Here is a 19,017-nt window from a genome sequence, read left to right as displayed (position 1 = left end):
ACCACACAGAGAACATTAAAACACAATTATTGAAAAACAAAAAGGGGGCAGTGGTTTTTTTTGTGAAAATTATAAATATATCCCTGTTCTTTGATCCAGATGCCAAAGTGAAAAAGGAAAAATTGTTGGCATTCTGACCCCCACCTTGGGGATCTGCCCTGAGCATCCTGACATAAAGCCTACTTTAAGAGAACACACCCCCCCTTTCTCTCTATTCCCACGAGGTGTGCATCCTCCCTCCCTCTCTCTCCCCCTCTCCCTCTCTCTCTTTCTCTCATCCCTCTCTCTTCCCCCAACCTAATAAAACTCTTCACTGAGCGCTGTCTGCATGGCGTTTCTGTCTCTCACTTGCCGTGGGGCACCATAGCTCCACCCACCAGGGCCTCCCGTGAGCCGTATCATAACTTTGGTGCTAGTGACTCAACAAAGGCCCTCCTGGCACATTTCTCCTGCCTGATGGCCGTCTAGACACGCTGGGAGCCCCGGAACCTTCAACACTCACTTCATCCAACACTGGCATAATTGGTAAGACCCCCATTCTGGCCTTTTCCCGCGAGTGAGAAGTCATCTCTTCTTGACTGTGGTCTCTCACCTCTTGGCTCCATTCATAAGTCTCAGTACCAAGCAACCACGTGTCCCTCGGGCTTAGCTGCCCTCCAACCCCTGTTCTCTGTTTGATGAAACATTGCAATAGTCTGTGCTGCCTCGTTTGGACCCCAGCCTCCTTCGGGGCCCTGCTCTGCGATTGCCAAAGAGTTCAGCAGCCTGCATCCTCTGCCTCACTTATGGGAAATGGCCAGATCCAAGGATACACTCCTGTCCCTTCCTCTCTCTTTCCCACCTTCAGCTGCTGCGGATGCTGCAGCTCATAGTGTTGGGGTGAGCTGGAAGGAACATGGCCCCTGCCCCTACTGCCACTACTCGGGGGACACAGGATGCCTCTCTTATCCTCTGCTTCTTCTGGTCCTGCTGCCTCTCAGCTAGCAGTCCTACAGCTCGTTGTTTATACTGTAAGTTCTTATCTCTGGCTTTTTAAAGTTGGTCAGCTGACAGTTTCCTGGAGTTTTGTCTGTCATTCTGCTAAAAACAATTTCGTATGTGCGGATGGAAATGTATGATTGAGGTGGCCGCCTGACTGACTTTGGAATGTTTGAGTTTATGTGTCCCATCTGTGTTCTGTATGTCTTTAAAAAAAAAAATGTGAACACATGATCAGGAGCCAGAGGGCCATCACGTGGTCAGGCAGGTGCCATCTTGGCTAAGGTCAAAGAGGGACAGGTCATATCACCTCATTGCCATCTTTACTAAAGGCAGCAAAAAGTCACGTCCTGTCCTTGGCTCAAGCAGGGAAGGGGTACCTGGTGCTCGGGCTGGTAGGGTCACAGTCTGGTGTTCCTCAGCTACTGCTTGCTGCTGCCACTAGTGTGCTCGTGTGGGGGTGGGGGGCGGGGCCCGGAGACCTATCTTCTCTCCTCCAGGGCTCTAGGGCATCAGCGGTGCCACATGCTGGCAATATGGCCAACTTGCCAGCTCATATTATAAAAATCAAGCCTTGCTTTTCCTAACGCTACTAGGTCTCTTGACATAAATAAATGATTTAAATGCTTCAGAATACTTTTCCCTTCTATGATACTGTCATATTAAGATTTTAAAAGTTCAGGTTTTAACATTAATAGAGTTCTGATGCAGTTTGGATCACAAACTCAGGATTTTCTTTGGTTGCCTTCCAAATATAAACTTATAGGTACAAGTCTACTGCTGTTTTTCAGATGTCCCACCTCTGCTCCAGATAAAGGAGTTTTCCTTGCCTGTCTATTCCTGAGGATGGTATTTTTCTGACTCCTGGTCTTCCCTTCCCAGTTACTAAGGCTGTGGGCCTAAAGGTTCCAAATAAGTTCATAAATTTTAATTTTGTCTCTAGTCTATCTGCTTCAACAGGTCTTCTGCTTGGCTGACTGACAGACACATCCAGGCATCTGACACTGACTTCAACCCACGAGACATGGACGCACTGAAATGTGGACCAGTTCAGCCAGACATAATTGTTCCTTGTCTCTACAGCTAGGTCAGATGACCACATGTTTCTGATGAATACATCATGGTTCCTCTTACTTTGACTGCCCTCAGCCCTGGCTCTACACTGACCCACTTCAGCTTGAAGCAGTTATGGAAAAGAAGATGTCATCTTGTGCTTCCTGCCCCTGCCCCCCAGAACAGGCTACAGGGCTAAGTAAAAGAGAAACTCCCTGGCATAGGGGACGAAATGTCTACCTATAATGCGCTTTGATATCCAGAAAACTGGACCCAGAGTTGTTACTTAATAAATTTATTAACTAAAATGGTTCTGCAATAGGATAAGACACTTGACCTTCTTTATGCAGAACCAAAGAGGTATTATATGACCTTAAGAAATGATCACTTCCATATAAATTATTCAAGATTCTGATCTGGCTGTACTCAAAGATCAAAACTACAGGGATAAGCCTCACTTAGTCCCTTGCATATGTTTTCAGGGTTGACCTTAAAACAAGTAACTAGAAACCAAGTTTGTCTATTCAGATATACCTGGACAGTCCTCAAATGCTTCAGAGATCTGAAGAATATGGCACTTAAAATGTTTAATTAAAAAGCTTTTCATGATAGAGAGACAAGCTGGTTCCTGGCAGCACCTTTATTTCCTCCAAAGAAGATGGCTGGGCACAGAAGAACCTCCACCCATAACTTGCTCCAGAGGGGCAGCGCCAGCCACTGAGATGGGCACAGAAGAACCTCGACTGCTGCCAGGGCCCTCTTAAGACCACGGACAACAGGACTCTGGGAACACACTGCCTCACTTTTACCTAGACAAGGTAGTCTGGTCCTTCCCACAAGTTCTATCCCACAACAGTCAGATCTTCTGAGGCCTGGCAGCTGAAGACTGATGTTGTTGCCCTGAGACCTCTGTCCTCAATGACCATGGAGGACCCTGGGGTGGCTGTCCAGGTAGCCAGCAGGTCAGTCTCTGTCACTTTCAATTGCTAACTCGGGTAAAATTTATCCTTCTCAGGTCTCTGATGCCATTTGGCAACCAGGCTTTGCTTCAGCGGCCTTCTCAGTTCTCTGTGTAAAATTCACAGGCCTCCCTCTCCTAGGGCTACTACTAGGTCTGGACATAATTTACCTTGTTGCCAGATCAGATAAATTCACAGAACAGATTTCAATATAACTTTTTACTATTGACTGCTCTCAGTATCTCCCAGAGAATCAGATAAAGGAACAGCTTTAAGGTTTATTTATTTATTTACTATTATTATTATTATTATTATTATTATTATTTTGGTTTTTTGAGACAGGTTTCTCTGTGTAGTTTTGGTGTCTGCCCTGGATCTCCCTCTGTAGACCAGGCTGGCCTTGAACTCATAGAGATCCATCTGGCTCTGCCTCCTGAGTGCTGGGATTAAAGGCGTGGGCCACCACCACCCAGAGCTTTAAGGTTTATTTATATAAAGACAGGAAAGCTGTCTCACTCTGTTCACTTACTTGTCTTTCTCAGACCTGATGATGTTGGCCAGTTTTAACAGCTCTCTCCCCCAACTCCAAGATTTCTGTGGACTTCAATGGTCCCAGCATTTAGAAACAGGCTAGCACTGAAGAGGATAGGGAAGCCTCCCTCCTTCTTCACTCACCCCACCACTTCCATTCAGTAAGTTCCTCTGGCTATAGATTTAAAGATGTGTTTCATTGGGCTGAAACCAGGCCCTAGAAAATGTTCATACCTTTTAACCCAAAGCCATAGCCTTCTGCTTTGGCACCAAGATGTAAATCTGTTCCAGCTGTCTGACAGATACATACATCAATACAAATTCATGACTTCATATAAAAATGGCAGCAACAGCTGGGTGATGGTGGCACACACCTTTAATCCCAGCACTTGGGAGGCAGAGGCAGGTGGATCTCTGTGAGTTTGAGACCAGCCTGGTCTATAGCGTGAGTACCAGAATAGCCAAGGCTACACAAAGAAAGCCTGTCTCAAAAAACAAACAAACAAACAAAAAAAAACAAACAACAACAAAGACAACAGATTCCCATACTTTATGGGTAAAAGAGACAAACAGTGATGAATGAGCAGATAGAACTAGAGGTGGAAGAGTTACAATGGACAGTTAAATGGTTGGAGGATCAGATCATAAGTATGCAAAAACAAATGTCTATGAGATAAGATTGGAATTCTACTTCCTTTCATATTACTCCCACAAAACTGAGTCAGCAAAATTATACATGGGAACAGATTGAATATCATATCAAAGACTTGCCAGGGAATTTAAGGTTCAGTGCTGAACAGTTACAGCAAGAAGTTTTTGAGACATTTTCACATCAATTACCAGGTATTTCTTACAAGGGTGTGACTGATGAAATACCTAAATTTCTTATGACTGGACCTTCTAATGATTGGGCCCTCATTCCTGGTGGCAGAGTATAATACATAATCCTCTCTCTGATCTAATACTATTCATTGTGTTTATAATTTGCTTATTTATTGGACACTTGTACATCAAGTGACATTTAGATTTATCAACAATATCTCAAATCAAAACCACTCTGGACATAGTGTGCTAATCCCACCGGTAGAGAATAAGACCACTACCACAATTTGAAGCCAAATATGAGGTAAGTTTTAATTAAATACTGGCCAAGTAGATGGGCCTTGGCCAGGTCCATCTCTGGTTTCTCAGGAAAAAAAAAATGGTTCTGCAGGTGTTTAAGTATTTCCCATGAGGTCCAATCAGGGGCAAGCATACATCCTGGTGTACCTCTAGCCTACATCCAATCAGGGGCAAGTATACATCCTGGTGTACCTGTAGCCTACATCCAATCAGGGGCAAGCATACATCCTGGTGTACCTCTAGCCTACATCCAATCAGGGGCAGGGGCAAGCATACATCCTGACATACCTCCTGCCCACATGTGATCAAGCATGTCCAGTGCAGATGGGTCAAGCAAACTTGTTTAGTGGAGGGAAAACACATGGCTTGTTATCTCCCATAAACAGTAGCCTCCAGCATTTCAGGAACTATCTGTCCTTGAGCAAGGGGCTTGCAGATCAGAGGCATTTTTGCTTCATAGATCTCTCAGGCATAGTAATTAAAACTTAAAATGTAACGTTGGCACAACTGCATTTAAAAAAATAAAAGGAATAAAGTGATCCTGATTCAGGATGCCCTTAGAGTACACCATACCTTGACCAGCTGTTTACCAGTGACCACCTCCACTGACATGATTATTATTATTATTATTATTATTGAGCTGAGGATCAAACCCAGGGCCTTGCACTTGCTAGGCAAGCACTCTACCTCTGAGCTAAATCCCCAACCCAACATGATTATTTTTTTAAGAAACTAAGATAGGACAAACTGTAGCAACTCATTATGATATAAATATTTCTTAAATCTATGGGACTGGAACTATTGCTGAAGTAGCTGGGAATGAGCTATAACAGGATTCAGGCCAGTAAAAGACATGTCAACAGCATGTGCACAAACAAAGCCCCTTTCATAGTCCAATTTTGTTTCCCTAAAACAAGCACAGGCAGTTTGTTGGAAGGGTCCACATAGATTTTGCGGTAGGTGCTTTTAACCTTTTCTATTAAATTTAATTTTATGTCTTTAAAAAATAAACAAATAATAAATAAATTAAAGGGAGGAGATGTCAGAAGTCTCATTTTTAGGCCCCACTCTCCCAGGTTCACATTGTCGAATAGAGCAGTAAAATGGTATGATGAAATTTTGTTTGAAGTCTATTTTGTCAGGTAGTAGAGCAGCAACTCCTGTTGGTTCCTTCCCTAGTTCCATTTGCTGGGTACCTTTTTTCCACAACCATTCTAAGGTTGAATCTGTCTTTCAGGTGCTTTTTTGGAAGCAGCAAATATTTAGTGTGTGTGTAGGTGTGTGTACCTGTGTGTGTGTGTGTGCACCACATGTGAGATGGCTTTAGAAGCCAGAAGAGGGGGTTGGAGCCGGTGAAGCTGGAGTTACATGAGGTTGTGAGCCACTGATGTGGGTGCTAGGCACTGAACGTGAGTCCTGTGGATGACCCCGAGCCATCTCTTTGACCCCTGGATCCTCTTTCTTTTTTTAAAAGAGAGATTTATTTATTTTCATTGTGTATGTGTGAGTATTGCAGGCATGTGTGCTTCTGTACCACACGTGTGCCTGGTGCTTGCAGAGGACAGAGAGGATTGGATCCCCTGGAGTTGGAATTACAGACTGTGGTGAACCACCATGTAGATTCTGGTAAACACACCTGGGCCCTCTGCAAGAGCAGCAAGTGCCCTGAACCACTGAGCCATGTCTTCAGTTCCTGGACCCTGCTTTTAACCCAATCTACTAGTTTGTGTTTGGGCTGGGGAGCAGATACCATCAATACTCCGAGTTGACATCAACACACGTGCATGAATTGCTCTCATTCAGCTGATTTTGTAGTATTTGGTGTTTTCCTGTTGCAGGACAACTGTCCATATAGCCAATCCACTGGGCCAATAAAGCAACCTTGAATTAAAAAATGGAGTCCGTCCGTGACTGGCTGGCTGGGATTAGCCATAAAGTCCTTGGAGGACTTAAGAGGGCGGCTAAAGAGGACAAAAAGAGAGGGAGGAGGAATTCTGGGGAACTTCTGGGGTGGGGGTTCAGAAAAAACATGGAGCGAGAGGGTCAGCCAAATACTCTGCTTTCCTTGGATTTTTCAGGTCTTTATTTCAATTTCTTTTTTTTTTTTTAAATCTTTTTTAAAAGACTTTTTTACTTATTTATTATGTATACATAGTGTTCTGCCTGCATATACACCAGTATGCCAGAAGAGGGCACCAGATCTCATTACAGATGGTTGTGAGCTACCATGTGGTTGCTGGGAATTGAACTCAGGACCTCTGGAAGAGCAACCAGTGCTCTTAACCTCTGAGCCCTCTCTCTATCTCCTTTATTGCAATTTCTGACTCCCAAGTTTTTTTTTTTTTGTTTGTTTGTTTTTGTTTTTGTTTTTTTCGAGACAGGGTTTCTCTGTGTAGCTTTGCACCTTTCCTGGAACTCGCTTTGGAGACCAGGCTGGCCTCGAACTCACAGAGATCTGTCTGCCTCTGCCTCCCGAGTGCTGGGATTAAAGGCGTGCGCCACTACCGCCTGGCTCCAAGTTTTTATTATACTGGAACAAATTAGATAATCCATACATCTGTCAGCCTCATCTGGTGACCAATGTGCGACATTATTAAACCACGCCAAAGTGGTGAACTTCACTACTGCTGCAGTGGCGAGTTTTATCTCCCTTCCCACGGGCCATCTGCTAGGGTTAGCTGTACCCCGCCGGCTCATGCCCTCACTTCCTGACACACATGCCTTCCTCCCTGGACTGCCAACCCAGGCCAGCTCAACAGCCTTGAGCCAGCTCAGGGCTTGGGCTCTTGCTGCTGCTGCCACCACTGCAAGCTGCCGAGGGGCCCAGCCATGCCCAGCCTTGCAGCACAGTGACAGCCAGTGGAGTATGTATACTCCCAGTCAGCCACCCCACCACTGATAGAGGCAGGTGGGTGGTCCTATTCCATGCTGTGTCCCAACTTCAAGGGTTTCTCCTACCAGTTTCCTTATATTAGCTTTTCAGACAGCTCACGCCCCTCCCCACATGGCACATGAACAGCCCAAGTGTGCAATTAGCACACCCTATATGCAAGCAGCTGCAGGTGCCCTCTGTCAAGCCTGTGTAGCACAGCAGCAGCCCACTGTGACCTCAATGCCCACCATGCTGGTCTGGTTGCCTGGGAACCCAATTGCCCCCCAACAGTGCTGCCACTACAGCTGGCTACCCCCCCCCCACATCTCCACCTATGCTGTCAGCTTCATCAGCTGTGGTAAGACACTTGGGAGTTTTTAAACAGGAAATTAGGTTATAAAAAGTGTGTGTGTGGGTGGGGGGCGGGAATCTTTCCCATGTTAAGAATCAGAAATATCATGATTCAGGGAGTTAGGACCCTGTTCAGTGCTACTATAGATAGTTTTCCATGGGAAAATGCCCTGAGGGGCCTCCTGCAGGCTCCAATATCAAATTATTCCCTGTCAGCATCAGAGAAACTCCTCCACAGAGCAATTAAGATATAATCCCTGTTGCTAAAAAACCTTACTGCTCTGGATGTGGCCAAAGACAGAACAGCTTCAACAGATAAAACAAAAAGTTCAGGAGAGACCAGAAAACCAAGTATTTCTGGTAAACTGCTATAAATGATTAGAGACCAAAGCTAAAAATACAAATGAACATTGAAATTGAGGGCTTGGTAGACACAGGAGAAGATGTAACAATAATTTCACCACAGCGTTGGCCTCTTCAGGAGGTAAATGTTCATCTTCTCAGGATTGGAACTTTATCTCAGGTAAAACAAAGTGCAAGATGGGTTAAGTGTATAGAGTCAGAAGAACAGATAAGAAAATTAAAACCATACATGGCTAACACAGCAATGAATGTATGGGGATGTGATTTGTTGCAGCAATGGAAAACACAGATTAACATTCCTCCATCTCAGAAACAAACCATGAAAAAATGCTTCTGAGAGAACTATTAAAAGGTATTATCAAGAACTGTGACAGACCACTCAGGTTGTACATAAGCAGGGTACAACAGCTATTGGTCTTTCAAAGTTACCAATAGCCTTTCCTTTAAAAAGGTTAATTCACAAACCTCTTTGTTGCACATGACATTTAAAATGTTTAAGTTTCCTGTAGTGAACCATGACCATTTCTAACAGTGACATTTGTAGTCTCCAAAAGGATGTTGGGGCCCCACAATGATGAATCCACCTGGATTGTGGTAAGACCACTAAGCTGACAAACACCACCCACAGATCAGCTTTGGACTACAAATTGTTCAAGACAACTTTAAGCAGTTAGCTTAGTAGGTCCAGTCTTGTAGATTATTCCAGTCAGGACTTCAGATAAGACTTGCACCCTCCTATCACACTAAGAGACTGGACAACAGTTGCTCTCCCAGAACTTGATCTTTATCTCAATTTTTTCAGGGTCCCCTAAAGATACCTTCACCCCCACACAGCAGGAAGTAATTTTAAGAATGTGACGCCCACCTTCTCAAGAGGTGGAGTGGGTGGTTTTTGGTTGTTCAAAGGATGTTTGTCATTGTTTAAGGCGGTTGGTCACACGTTGTCATTGGTCATGGTCAGAGAGGATACTAACCAAAAGGAAATTAGATTCAGGAATCTCTTTCTGAAAAGAAAAAGAGGGATATAGAAATGATAGCATAAAGGGTAGATTGTTGTATCTACTTTCAAACTAAAAAAGCAACTACTCGTCTCAAATATTTTACATTGGTATGAATTTTCATATAATTGATATGAATTTAAGGTTATTTTTGTTTCACTGTATATATGTTTCTATTCTTAAGATATTTTTGTATAGTGATACAAATGTAAGGTTGTTTTTGTTATACTATTTCTTGTTCTGGGTCTTATTCCCTGCGTTGTTAAGTTACAATTTTACATTGCCACTTAAACTAGGGGATGTCTGAGTGTCTCCTCTGCTTCTCCTGCTACTCTCCAACTTCTCCCAATTTATTCTCCAGGTTGTTTATTCTTAAATCCTTGACTTTTAGGGTCCCTGGGTATTCAAAGTTGATTCCAAATTCACTCACTGTTTCCTCTGGATTTAAAGATGACTGGGTGTGTGTGTGTGAAGATTTGCTTATATATCCACTCCCCCTATTAGGCTGTAGACTCTTGTAGGAAAAGAACCTTTTGTGATTTATCTTTGTATGTACAGTGGGCACAGACTAAAGGATTAAGTTCTCTGTTCTAACTCTGGAGTTCAAGTCACCTCTTCAGATCTCACAGAGGACTTTTTCCTCTGATTTCCCTCACATAAGACACTTACTTTTTATTTTATTGTTATATTAGTTGTTCCATACTTAGATAAAATTTAAAAAATTTGTTTCCCTGATATTTGGTGCCTGGCACAAATAATCAATGAAGTTTGAATTCAATTTTTTTATGTTCTATATCATAGGCTTTCAAAATGCCAAATATCTATATCTATCTATCTATCTATCTATCTATCTATCTATCTATCTATATATATATATATACATACATATGTGTGTGTGTGTGTGTGTGTGTGTGTGTGTGAGAGAGAGAGAGAGAGAGAGAGAGAGAGAGAGAGAGAGCTATATATACCTTCTGCATAGATAACTTAAATTGTAAGACTTGAGTAACTAAAAATTACAGGGCTTCCTAGTTAAAGGAGAGAGAATATACAGAAATATTTGACCAATTAATTGACTATTTAAAGGCCATCTGCAAATAGAAGGAAATCTTAAGATAAAAACAAGTTAAATCCATGGGAAGGGTGTCTTCAGCAAAGAATGCTTTGAAGCAACCCAAGAAGTCTGCAACAGGACCAAGAGATATATTTTGAGCCTATCAACAGTAGGTGGCACTCATATCATAGCACTGACTGATCCTCAGTCATGCACAGAGTGACCTGAAAATGTCAAAGGAGAAAAATTACGAAAGACGCAGACTGCTGGGAACTGCTCGGAGAAAGCTGAGGAATGCGTACAGCAGCTATCCTACCAGGTGGGTGTAGAGAAAACACTAGTTTCAGAGCAAAGTAAAATCAAAACTACAGAACAGAATAGTCCAAAGGCCATTCCAGAGTCCCATCTGGGGAATGCTCTTCTCCCACTGAAATGGAGTCCATCCATGGCTGAGAGAGAGAGAGAGAGAGAGAGAGAGAGAGAGAGAGAGAGAGAGAGAGAGAGAGAGAGAGGATGAGGCTCAATTGGTAGAGTGCTTATCTAGCATCTACAAAACCCTGGGTTCAATCCTAAATTCTTGATTCACTAAGCATGGGGGTGTGTACCTATAATCTTAGCACTTGGAAGGTACAAGCAGGGGGATCAGAAATTCAAGGTCATCCTTGACTACATAGCCAATTCCAGGCTAGCTTGGGCTATATGAGACCCTATTAACAGACGTGGGTAGAGTAAAAACCTGCATAGAGTGACTGTATCCACAGACAGAAGGGACAGAAACTAGGGAAAGCCTTCTCTTTCTGACACTTGACCAAGGCCAAGAAGCCATTTTAAAAAGATCCCTGCTGAGTCAGTTGCTTGGTGACCCTGAAAAGCAAAAGGCCTTTCCTGAACCTCATATTTTCGACCCAGAAAAAGTGTCACATGATAGTACACTGAAACCTGGTCTTCAGAAAACCCGTAGATAGTTGGGGGAAACTGAGTCAGACCACTCAGTGTTATGTGAGATGAAAATCTGGGCTGAGCCGTAGCAGTCTGAAGTGGGCCATGCAGGCACAATGTTGCACATGTGCCCAGACTCTGCAGTGGGTCATCCAGAGGTATGATGACTGGCATCCACGGCATGACTCTTCAAAAGCCCCGCCCCCTCCGTGTGCTGGCACCATCACAGGTGAGAGACCATGTGTAGACTGAACTCCTGCAAAGCCCTTGCCTTTGCTTGTATCCCTCACAGTTTGTGATGCCAGTCTCGTGGACCAGCTTTGTCACCTCTGATCTCTTTCTACCTGCTTTTTTCTTCTTCTTTTTGATGGGGTTTCCCAAAGTACAGAGGGTGGACTGGAGTTTGGGGTCTCCCCATCCCAGTCTCACAAGTGCAGGGATTGCTTTAGGTCACATGGTTGCATTTCTTTATCTTTTTCTTTTCATTCCTCTGTCTTTATTGTTCCTGCTTCTGTTTATTTTTCCTTTCTCTGTTTCCTCTGAGTTCCTTGTCTTGCTCTGTTAATTCCTTTACATTCATATCCTCAGTATCCAACACCTTAGTGCACATAATACTATCTGTGCTCCTTTATTCCCATCAGGGTAATGGAGTCAGATTAACTATTACCATGTCTTCAAATGGGCCTCTCCAGGTGGGGTTGTTTCTTCAGATGCTGTTCTACTCTCAGAGTAATACAGTAGATCTACTCTGGTGCCCTGAGCATGTGGGCTGTGGCTGTAACTATCAAGTGACAACCTGCGGGGAGAAATGACAGCTCAACCCTACTATGGCCACTTCAACCTTACAAATACTTCTACTGAAAGAATGTGAGTGATTAAAACAAACCCCAACCAACAACCGAACACAAGATGTAATGCACAAACATAAACACGAAGAATCAAGCCAACATGATTCCCCCAACCAGTTCCACAGTAGTGGCCTCCAAATGGAGAATTAGACAAAATCCCAAAGAAGGATTACAAGAATGATGAACAAAGTCAGAGGATATGAATAAACTCCTGGTTAAATGAAATGAGAACACACAAATGAATGAAATAAGAAAGTCAAGGCAGGATAAAAATCAGTAAAGGGATAGAAATACTAAGAATATCAAATTAAAAGACATTTTATTATTTTTAATTGTGTGTGTGAGATACCATGAGTGTACATGCGTGTGTGCGTGTGTGCATGTGTGCGTGCGTATGGGTATGCGAATGTCAATGCAGGTGCCTGCAGAGGCCAGAGTCACTGGACTCCTCTGGAACTGGAGTTAAGGTAGTTGTGAACTGCCTGAGGAGGGAGGGTGCTGGGAACTGAACTCAGGTCCTTCGGAGAGGCAGCAAGTGCTTTCCCTGCCGAGCCATCTCTCCAGCCTCTAATGGGAAGTGAAAAATTCAACAAGTCAAATAAGACTCTTCAAAAGAATGGATAATGGGGAAGACAGGGTGTCAGAGCTTGAGTAGCTTTCAGACAATGACAACAATAAATTAATAGGAAATATGAATAGAACATGCGAGCATTTAGAACACCAATCCAACAAGATCAGAAAAGAACCTCCACCATCCCATATTATAATTAAAACTCTAAATACACAGAACAAAGAAAGTATACCAAAAACTGACAGAGACATGAAGTCACATACAAGGGCAAACCCATGAGAACAACAGCAAGCTTCTCAATGGAAACTCTGCGAAACAATGTATTTTAAACTCTAAACAATAACCGCCAACCAAGATGACAATATCCAGTTTTTTTATAAAGGAAGAAGAAAGGAAAACTAAAAAGAATTCTCATGATCACTAGCCAGCACTACAGAAAATACTCAAAGGAATTGTACACATCAAAAAGAAAAATAAACACATTCATGAGGCCACAGGAAAGACCAAACCACACTAGAACAGTAAATAAGAAAGGAAGGATAAGAAAAGAATCAAACACTACAAAAAAAAAAACAACAACAACAACAACAACAAAATGACCGAAATTAGCATGTAACTTTCAATAATAACTCTGAACGCTTTTGTTTGCTTCTTTTTAGTGCTGGGAATTGTCTATCATGGTTCCATGCATGCCAGACAACGGAACAGTACTGACCTCAACTTTCCAATCCAAAGGCACAGATCAGACCAGCTTTAAAAACAGCGTTTGCCTATGGTTGTCTATAAGAAATGCAGCTCACTGACAAGAGCAAACATAGGTTTAGAGTGGAAAGATGGAAACGTATAGAATATTACTAGAAAAGCAAGCGAGGGTAGCAATTCTAATTTCTCACACAAAAAAATCTTAAAATCAAAATTAGCAAGAAGCAACGAAGAAGGACAGTATGTATTAAGGAACAACCCACCAAAAGGACATTACAGCTTGAATCACATATGCATGAGTGCTGCTCTCAGCAATGATCACTGGAGCTTCTGTTTGTAATGGCTCAATGCAGAGGCTCCTAACTGGTCAAAGTACTGAGAATAAGGGAATATTGAGTGCTTAGCACTACACCTGAAATCTGTGTCACCCTTCCTAACTGCAGGGAACATAGATGTAGTGGTTTGAATAAGAATGGCCCCCATAGACTCATTCCTTTGAGTGCTTGGTATAGCTAGTTTTCCTGCCTTGCCCGCAGTCAGGACAAATCTTTGTCACCCACCAGTCCCACAGCTCAGACCCAACCAAGTAAACACAGAGACTTATATTGCTTCAAACTGTATGGCCGTGGCAGGCTTCTTGCTAACTGTTCTTATATCTTAAATTAATCCATTTCCACAAATCTATACCTTGCCACGTGGCTCGTGGCTTACCAGCATTTTCACATGCTGATTGTCCTGGCTAGCGGCTGGCAGTGACTCCTTCTGCCTTCCTGTTCTTTTATTTTTCGTCTCTGTTAGTCCTGCCTATACTTCCTGCCTAGCCACGGCCAATCAGGTTTTATTTATTGACCAATCAGAGCAACACATTTGCCATACAGACCATCCCCCAGCACAGCCAAGTGCAGATCATCTCAGACACCTGCACTCAGGCCCATGGTCCTAATCATCCTCTATTCTAACCTGCTGGGTAAAGCCACGAGGAACCCAAGAACGGGCTTCCACAGGACATTCAGAACATCCCACAGCAGCTTGGCCCATAGGGAGAGTCACCATTAGGAGGTGTGGCCTTGTTGGAGGAAGTGTGTCACTGTGGAGGTGGGCTTTGAAGTCTCATATGTTCAAACTACGCCTAGTGTGGCTCAGAGTTTCCTTCTGCTGCTTGTAGACCAAGGTGTAGAACCCTCAGCTTCTTCTCCAACACCATGTCTGCCTGAACCCCGCCGTGTTTCCCACCATGATGATAGTGGACTAAACCTCTGAAACTGTAAGCCAGCCCCAATTAAATGTTTTCCTTTATAAGAGTTGCTGTGGTCATGGTGTCTCTTCACAGCAATAAAACCCTAAGACAATAGAAGAAATGGGGGAGGGGGAATCAACATCGGAGGTGGGAAAGAACACTGTGAAATATTATATTCAGGGTATGACATGACTTTTGGACCCATGAACTCTCAGCAGTGTGGTGACCTACAGTATAGAAGGTGGGACTCATTAACATTCCATCATGGTTGGGGGGGGGCTCCTAAGGCCACACCCCTCTTGGAGGAGCTCTATAGGCAGTTGGAGTAGAGGGAGTCATAGTCCTCAGTGGTGTAGTCACTGAAAGGTTGGTTGCCCTTGCTCAAGTAAATACCCCTGTGTTCATTCAAGCAACTTTAATTAAAAATGATGAAAGAAAGGAAGAAAGAAAGAAAGAAAGAAAGAAAGAAAGAAAGAAAGAAAGGAGAGAGGGAGGGAGGGAGGGAGGGAGGAGGAAGGAGGGAAGAAAGGAGAAGTAGGAAGAGGAGGGGGACCTGGGAAGAAGAGGCTTGGCAGGAGGGCAAGTGGGAAAGAGAGAATATGGGAGGGAGAAATATGACCAAGATGTATATGTATGAAACTGTGAAAGAATTAAAAAAACCAAAAACAAACAAAACCCTATTCAACCAACCAAACAAATAAACAACCCAAGCAATAAACAGGCTAATACAACAAACAGATGCTTCTTAAAGATGAAGTACAGATGACCACTAGACATATGAAAAATTTTTGCTATCATTAGTCATCTGGGAAATGCAAATTAAAACCATACTAAGATTTCATCTCACTGCAGCCAGAATGACTCTCGCTAAAAAAAACAAACAACAAATGTGGCGAGGATGTGGGGAAATGGAAACTCTTACTTGGTATTGGTGGGAATGCAAATTGGTTCAGGCACTGTGAAAATCAGAGTGGAATTTTCTCAAAAAACAAAAATCAGAACTATTATATGACAGCTGTACCTCTTTGGTATATATCTCAAAGACTCTAAGTCAAAACACCCCAGAGATAGCTACACATTGTGTTTATTGCAGTGCTATTTGCAAAAGCCAAGTTATGAATCTGCTTACATGTCTGTCAACAGACGAGCTGATAAAGAAAGTGGGGTGCACATTCATGACCAAGTCTTATTCAGCCACAAAAAGAATTGAATTATATTGTTGCCTGGAAAAAAATGGATGTAATGGGAGATAATCATATTAAGTGAAATAATTCAAACACACAAAAGCAAACATTGCATATATATATATATATATATATATATATATATATATATATATATATATATATGACAGGAGGACAGAAGCTGGGGAAAGAGACTAGTGGAGGGGAAGGGAGAAATGGAAAGGGGGAGGAAGAACTCAGGAGAGGGAACAAAAGGGTGAATATGTTCAAAGTACAAGATACACTTGGAAGAAAGTGTCCTTATGAAAAAACCAACACTATGTACAATGAGTATAAGCTGATAAAACTACAAACATAGCCAGCAAGAGAATCCTGAAGCAATGTGGAGAATTGCTAACCTCTTAACTTTTCACCAAAATGCTTAGAAAATTGCAATGCTTCCTTCATGGTCCCAGTCTTGGCCTTTTGGAGCATCCGGCCACACGTACATTGTGGTGAACAGTGTGGCTTCTTCATGCCATGTAGTCATTGCCTAATAATGCATAGCACGTCTGGGATGTTCAAAATACTTGAGATGAAAATGAACTTACAAGATAAAAATAAAGATGGCAAAGGATGGATCCCGTGTGTTTAAATGCTTAATCATACACATGAACATGGGTATGGTGGGCTTTGGAATTTGACAAATTCCAAACTTGTTATATAAAACAGAATTGCACATGGACATGATGGCAAACCCCAGGTAGCCTGTAAATATTTTCTCTCTGTGTCCTGGCACAAAGTTTTTGAATCTCTGGGCTTTGACTGTATCTTGACATTTTATTCTAATGATTGATTAATAGACTCAAGCCATCAAGTGTTTTACTTTAGAGATTCCAAGTTTGGCTCCTAGCTACACTCACTCTCAGTGAATATCAGTTGATTGTTAGGGTCAGTAGGTATACCCACAAATACAAGGACTCATGCATTAGTCTTAAGATTTTATTTGAGCCACCTGATGAAAATATAAACAACCACCTGAGCAAGAGAGTCCTGTCAACAAATACAACTTAATTCCCACCTTTTAATGTTTTGTGAATCTCATACACAAAGGTTCCCTCTGTATTGGGGTGTAATTTGTTGTGGTATTGGCATGGAGCCTAAGGCTTCCTGTATACTGCAAGTACTTTACCACTGAACTATGTAAACTCTTCTATATTTTTCGACAGTCTCAATTCTGTCTCAGGTAGGCTTTGAACTTTCCTCACCCTCCTGAAAAGCCATAACTACAGGATTGTGCCACTAGGCCTGGCCCTGTTCTCTAGTTCTAACCTCAGTAACACCACCACTGTTAGTACGTGACACCCAGCCAGAGCTGTTTGTTTCTACCTCACTTCTCTGGGCTGTAACTGTGGAAGGATTCTGACCAGTTTCACGGGAGTTATCATCCTAGTCGCCAATACAACAGAAAGCAATCACTTTCCCATTTGACTCAAATTTTAATTATTAAACTAAAAAAAATTATAAAGAGATCAACAATCAGACCAATATTTCTCAAACCTTTTATTTAATCACCACCCCCACTCTCCCACCCCCACTTAAGGAGTCTTTTCAGACAAATTTCCCCAAATAGATGCTTTCCTTATAAAAATGTAATGTCGTAGACATATCTCTATATATCTTAGCCCTCTGCCTACAACCTATTCTAGCCATGGGGCAGGGATGGGGGCATTCAGAATAAGGTATAGAACAATTAAGAAATTAGGGGAAAGGATGAGAATCACACAGTAGGACATCATTTTAAACCCAGAGCCCTCACATATTTATCTGATCTTCAGATACAGTTGCTGTGGCTTTCTGGGCAAAAGCCCCCACCCTTCCTGCCCCTCTTCGGGTGATTGACCAGAGATTAGTGTAGGCTTGAGCCCCTTGTAAAGTAGGGGCTACAGCTGTTCCTGGGACACCAATAGAAATATCTTCTCAGGGATTGGAGAGATGGCTCAGTGGTAAAGAGTATTTGCAGAAGCCCCGAGTTCCCTTCCCAGTGCCCACATGGTGCTTCACAAGCCTCAGTATCTCCAGTTCCAGAGGATCTGATGGCCTCTTCTGACCTCTGAGGGTGCCAGGCATGCACTATGTACTTGGTGTACATAGTTCATTTGGGCAAAGAATAAATGAACTCATGCATAAATAAATAAAACTTAAGGAAATAAAAAAGCATCTTCTCATGTCTATGAGCACTTGCCTCCTGCTTATTTGAAATCCCATTAGCCATAACCAACTACCAGTTAAAAATGTATGAGCAACTGTGGTGGTAATCTAATTGTACTGAAATATTATTTTGATTGTATGTTAATAAATAAAGTTGTCTGGGGGTCAGAGCTATTAGAGCCATAGCAAGAGTGTGGCGGTGGTGGCACACGCCTTTAATCCATAAGATCTCTGTGTGTTCAGGGTCAGAGCTATTAGAGCCATAGCAAGAGTGTGGTGGTGGTGGTGGTGGTGGTGGTGGTGGTGGTGGTGGTGGTGGCACACGCCTTTAATCCATAAGATCTCTGTGTTCAGGATACAGTCAGCATTGGAGACATATACCTTTAAGACCTAGGGGCTGTACATTCAGACAGTGACGAGCAGTCATGTGTTTGGTTTACAACCAATGAGAAGCAGAACGACATACTATAAAAAAACAAACGACAGAAGTAGGTCTCTTTTGCGAAGCTGGACAGCAGAAGGAAGGTGAATTAGCTCTGACTCTGACTTTGGCTTTCTTTTACATTGTTTCTGTGTTTTTATTTAATAAGAGGTTGTTACATCTACAAGCAACCATCAGGAACTGGTAACTTCAATATGAATGACAGTTCTCTGTGTGAACTGAGGCTAGGAAGTCTCTTCAGGAAAATTTTTTTGAAGTTCTAAACTGACACACCCTTTAAAGCAATTCCCTTTTGGGAAATTCTCAGACAATTTACTACTTTAATCCAAAAATAAAGCTAACCAGCACCAGGGTCATGGCAGCCAATCAGCCTAGATGAGAACAGTCCAAAGGGGAGCAGGTGGGACTGGGTTAAGATGGAAAGGGACCAAGGAAAAAGTCAAACTTCTGCATTGATTCATACATTTGATTTTTTTTTTCAGTGATGCTAACTGAATGAATCCAGGGCCTCACACACACTACACAAGTACTCTGCTGCTGCTAGACTACAACCCAGCCTTAATATTCAAATGTCTCACCAGGAGATTTACACCTATGTCCAAGAGTTTGGAAATTATGTAATGACA

The sequence above is a fragment of the Peromyscus leucopus genome, chromosome 2, assembly GCF_004664715.2.
Source record: "Peromyscus leucopus breed LL Stock chromosome 2, UCI_PerLeu_2.1, whole genome shotgun sequence".
Lineage (NCBI taxonomy): Eukaryota > Metazoa > Chordata > Mammalia > Rodentia > Cricetidae > Peromyscus > Peromyscus leucopus.
This window is presented reverse-complemented; position numbering follows the sequence as displayed.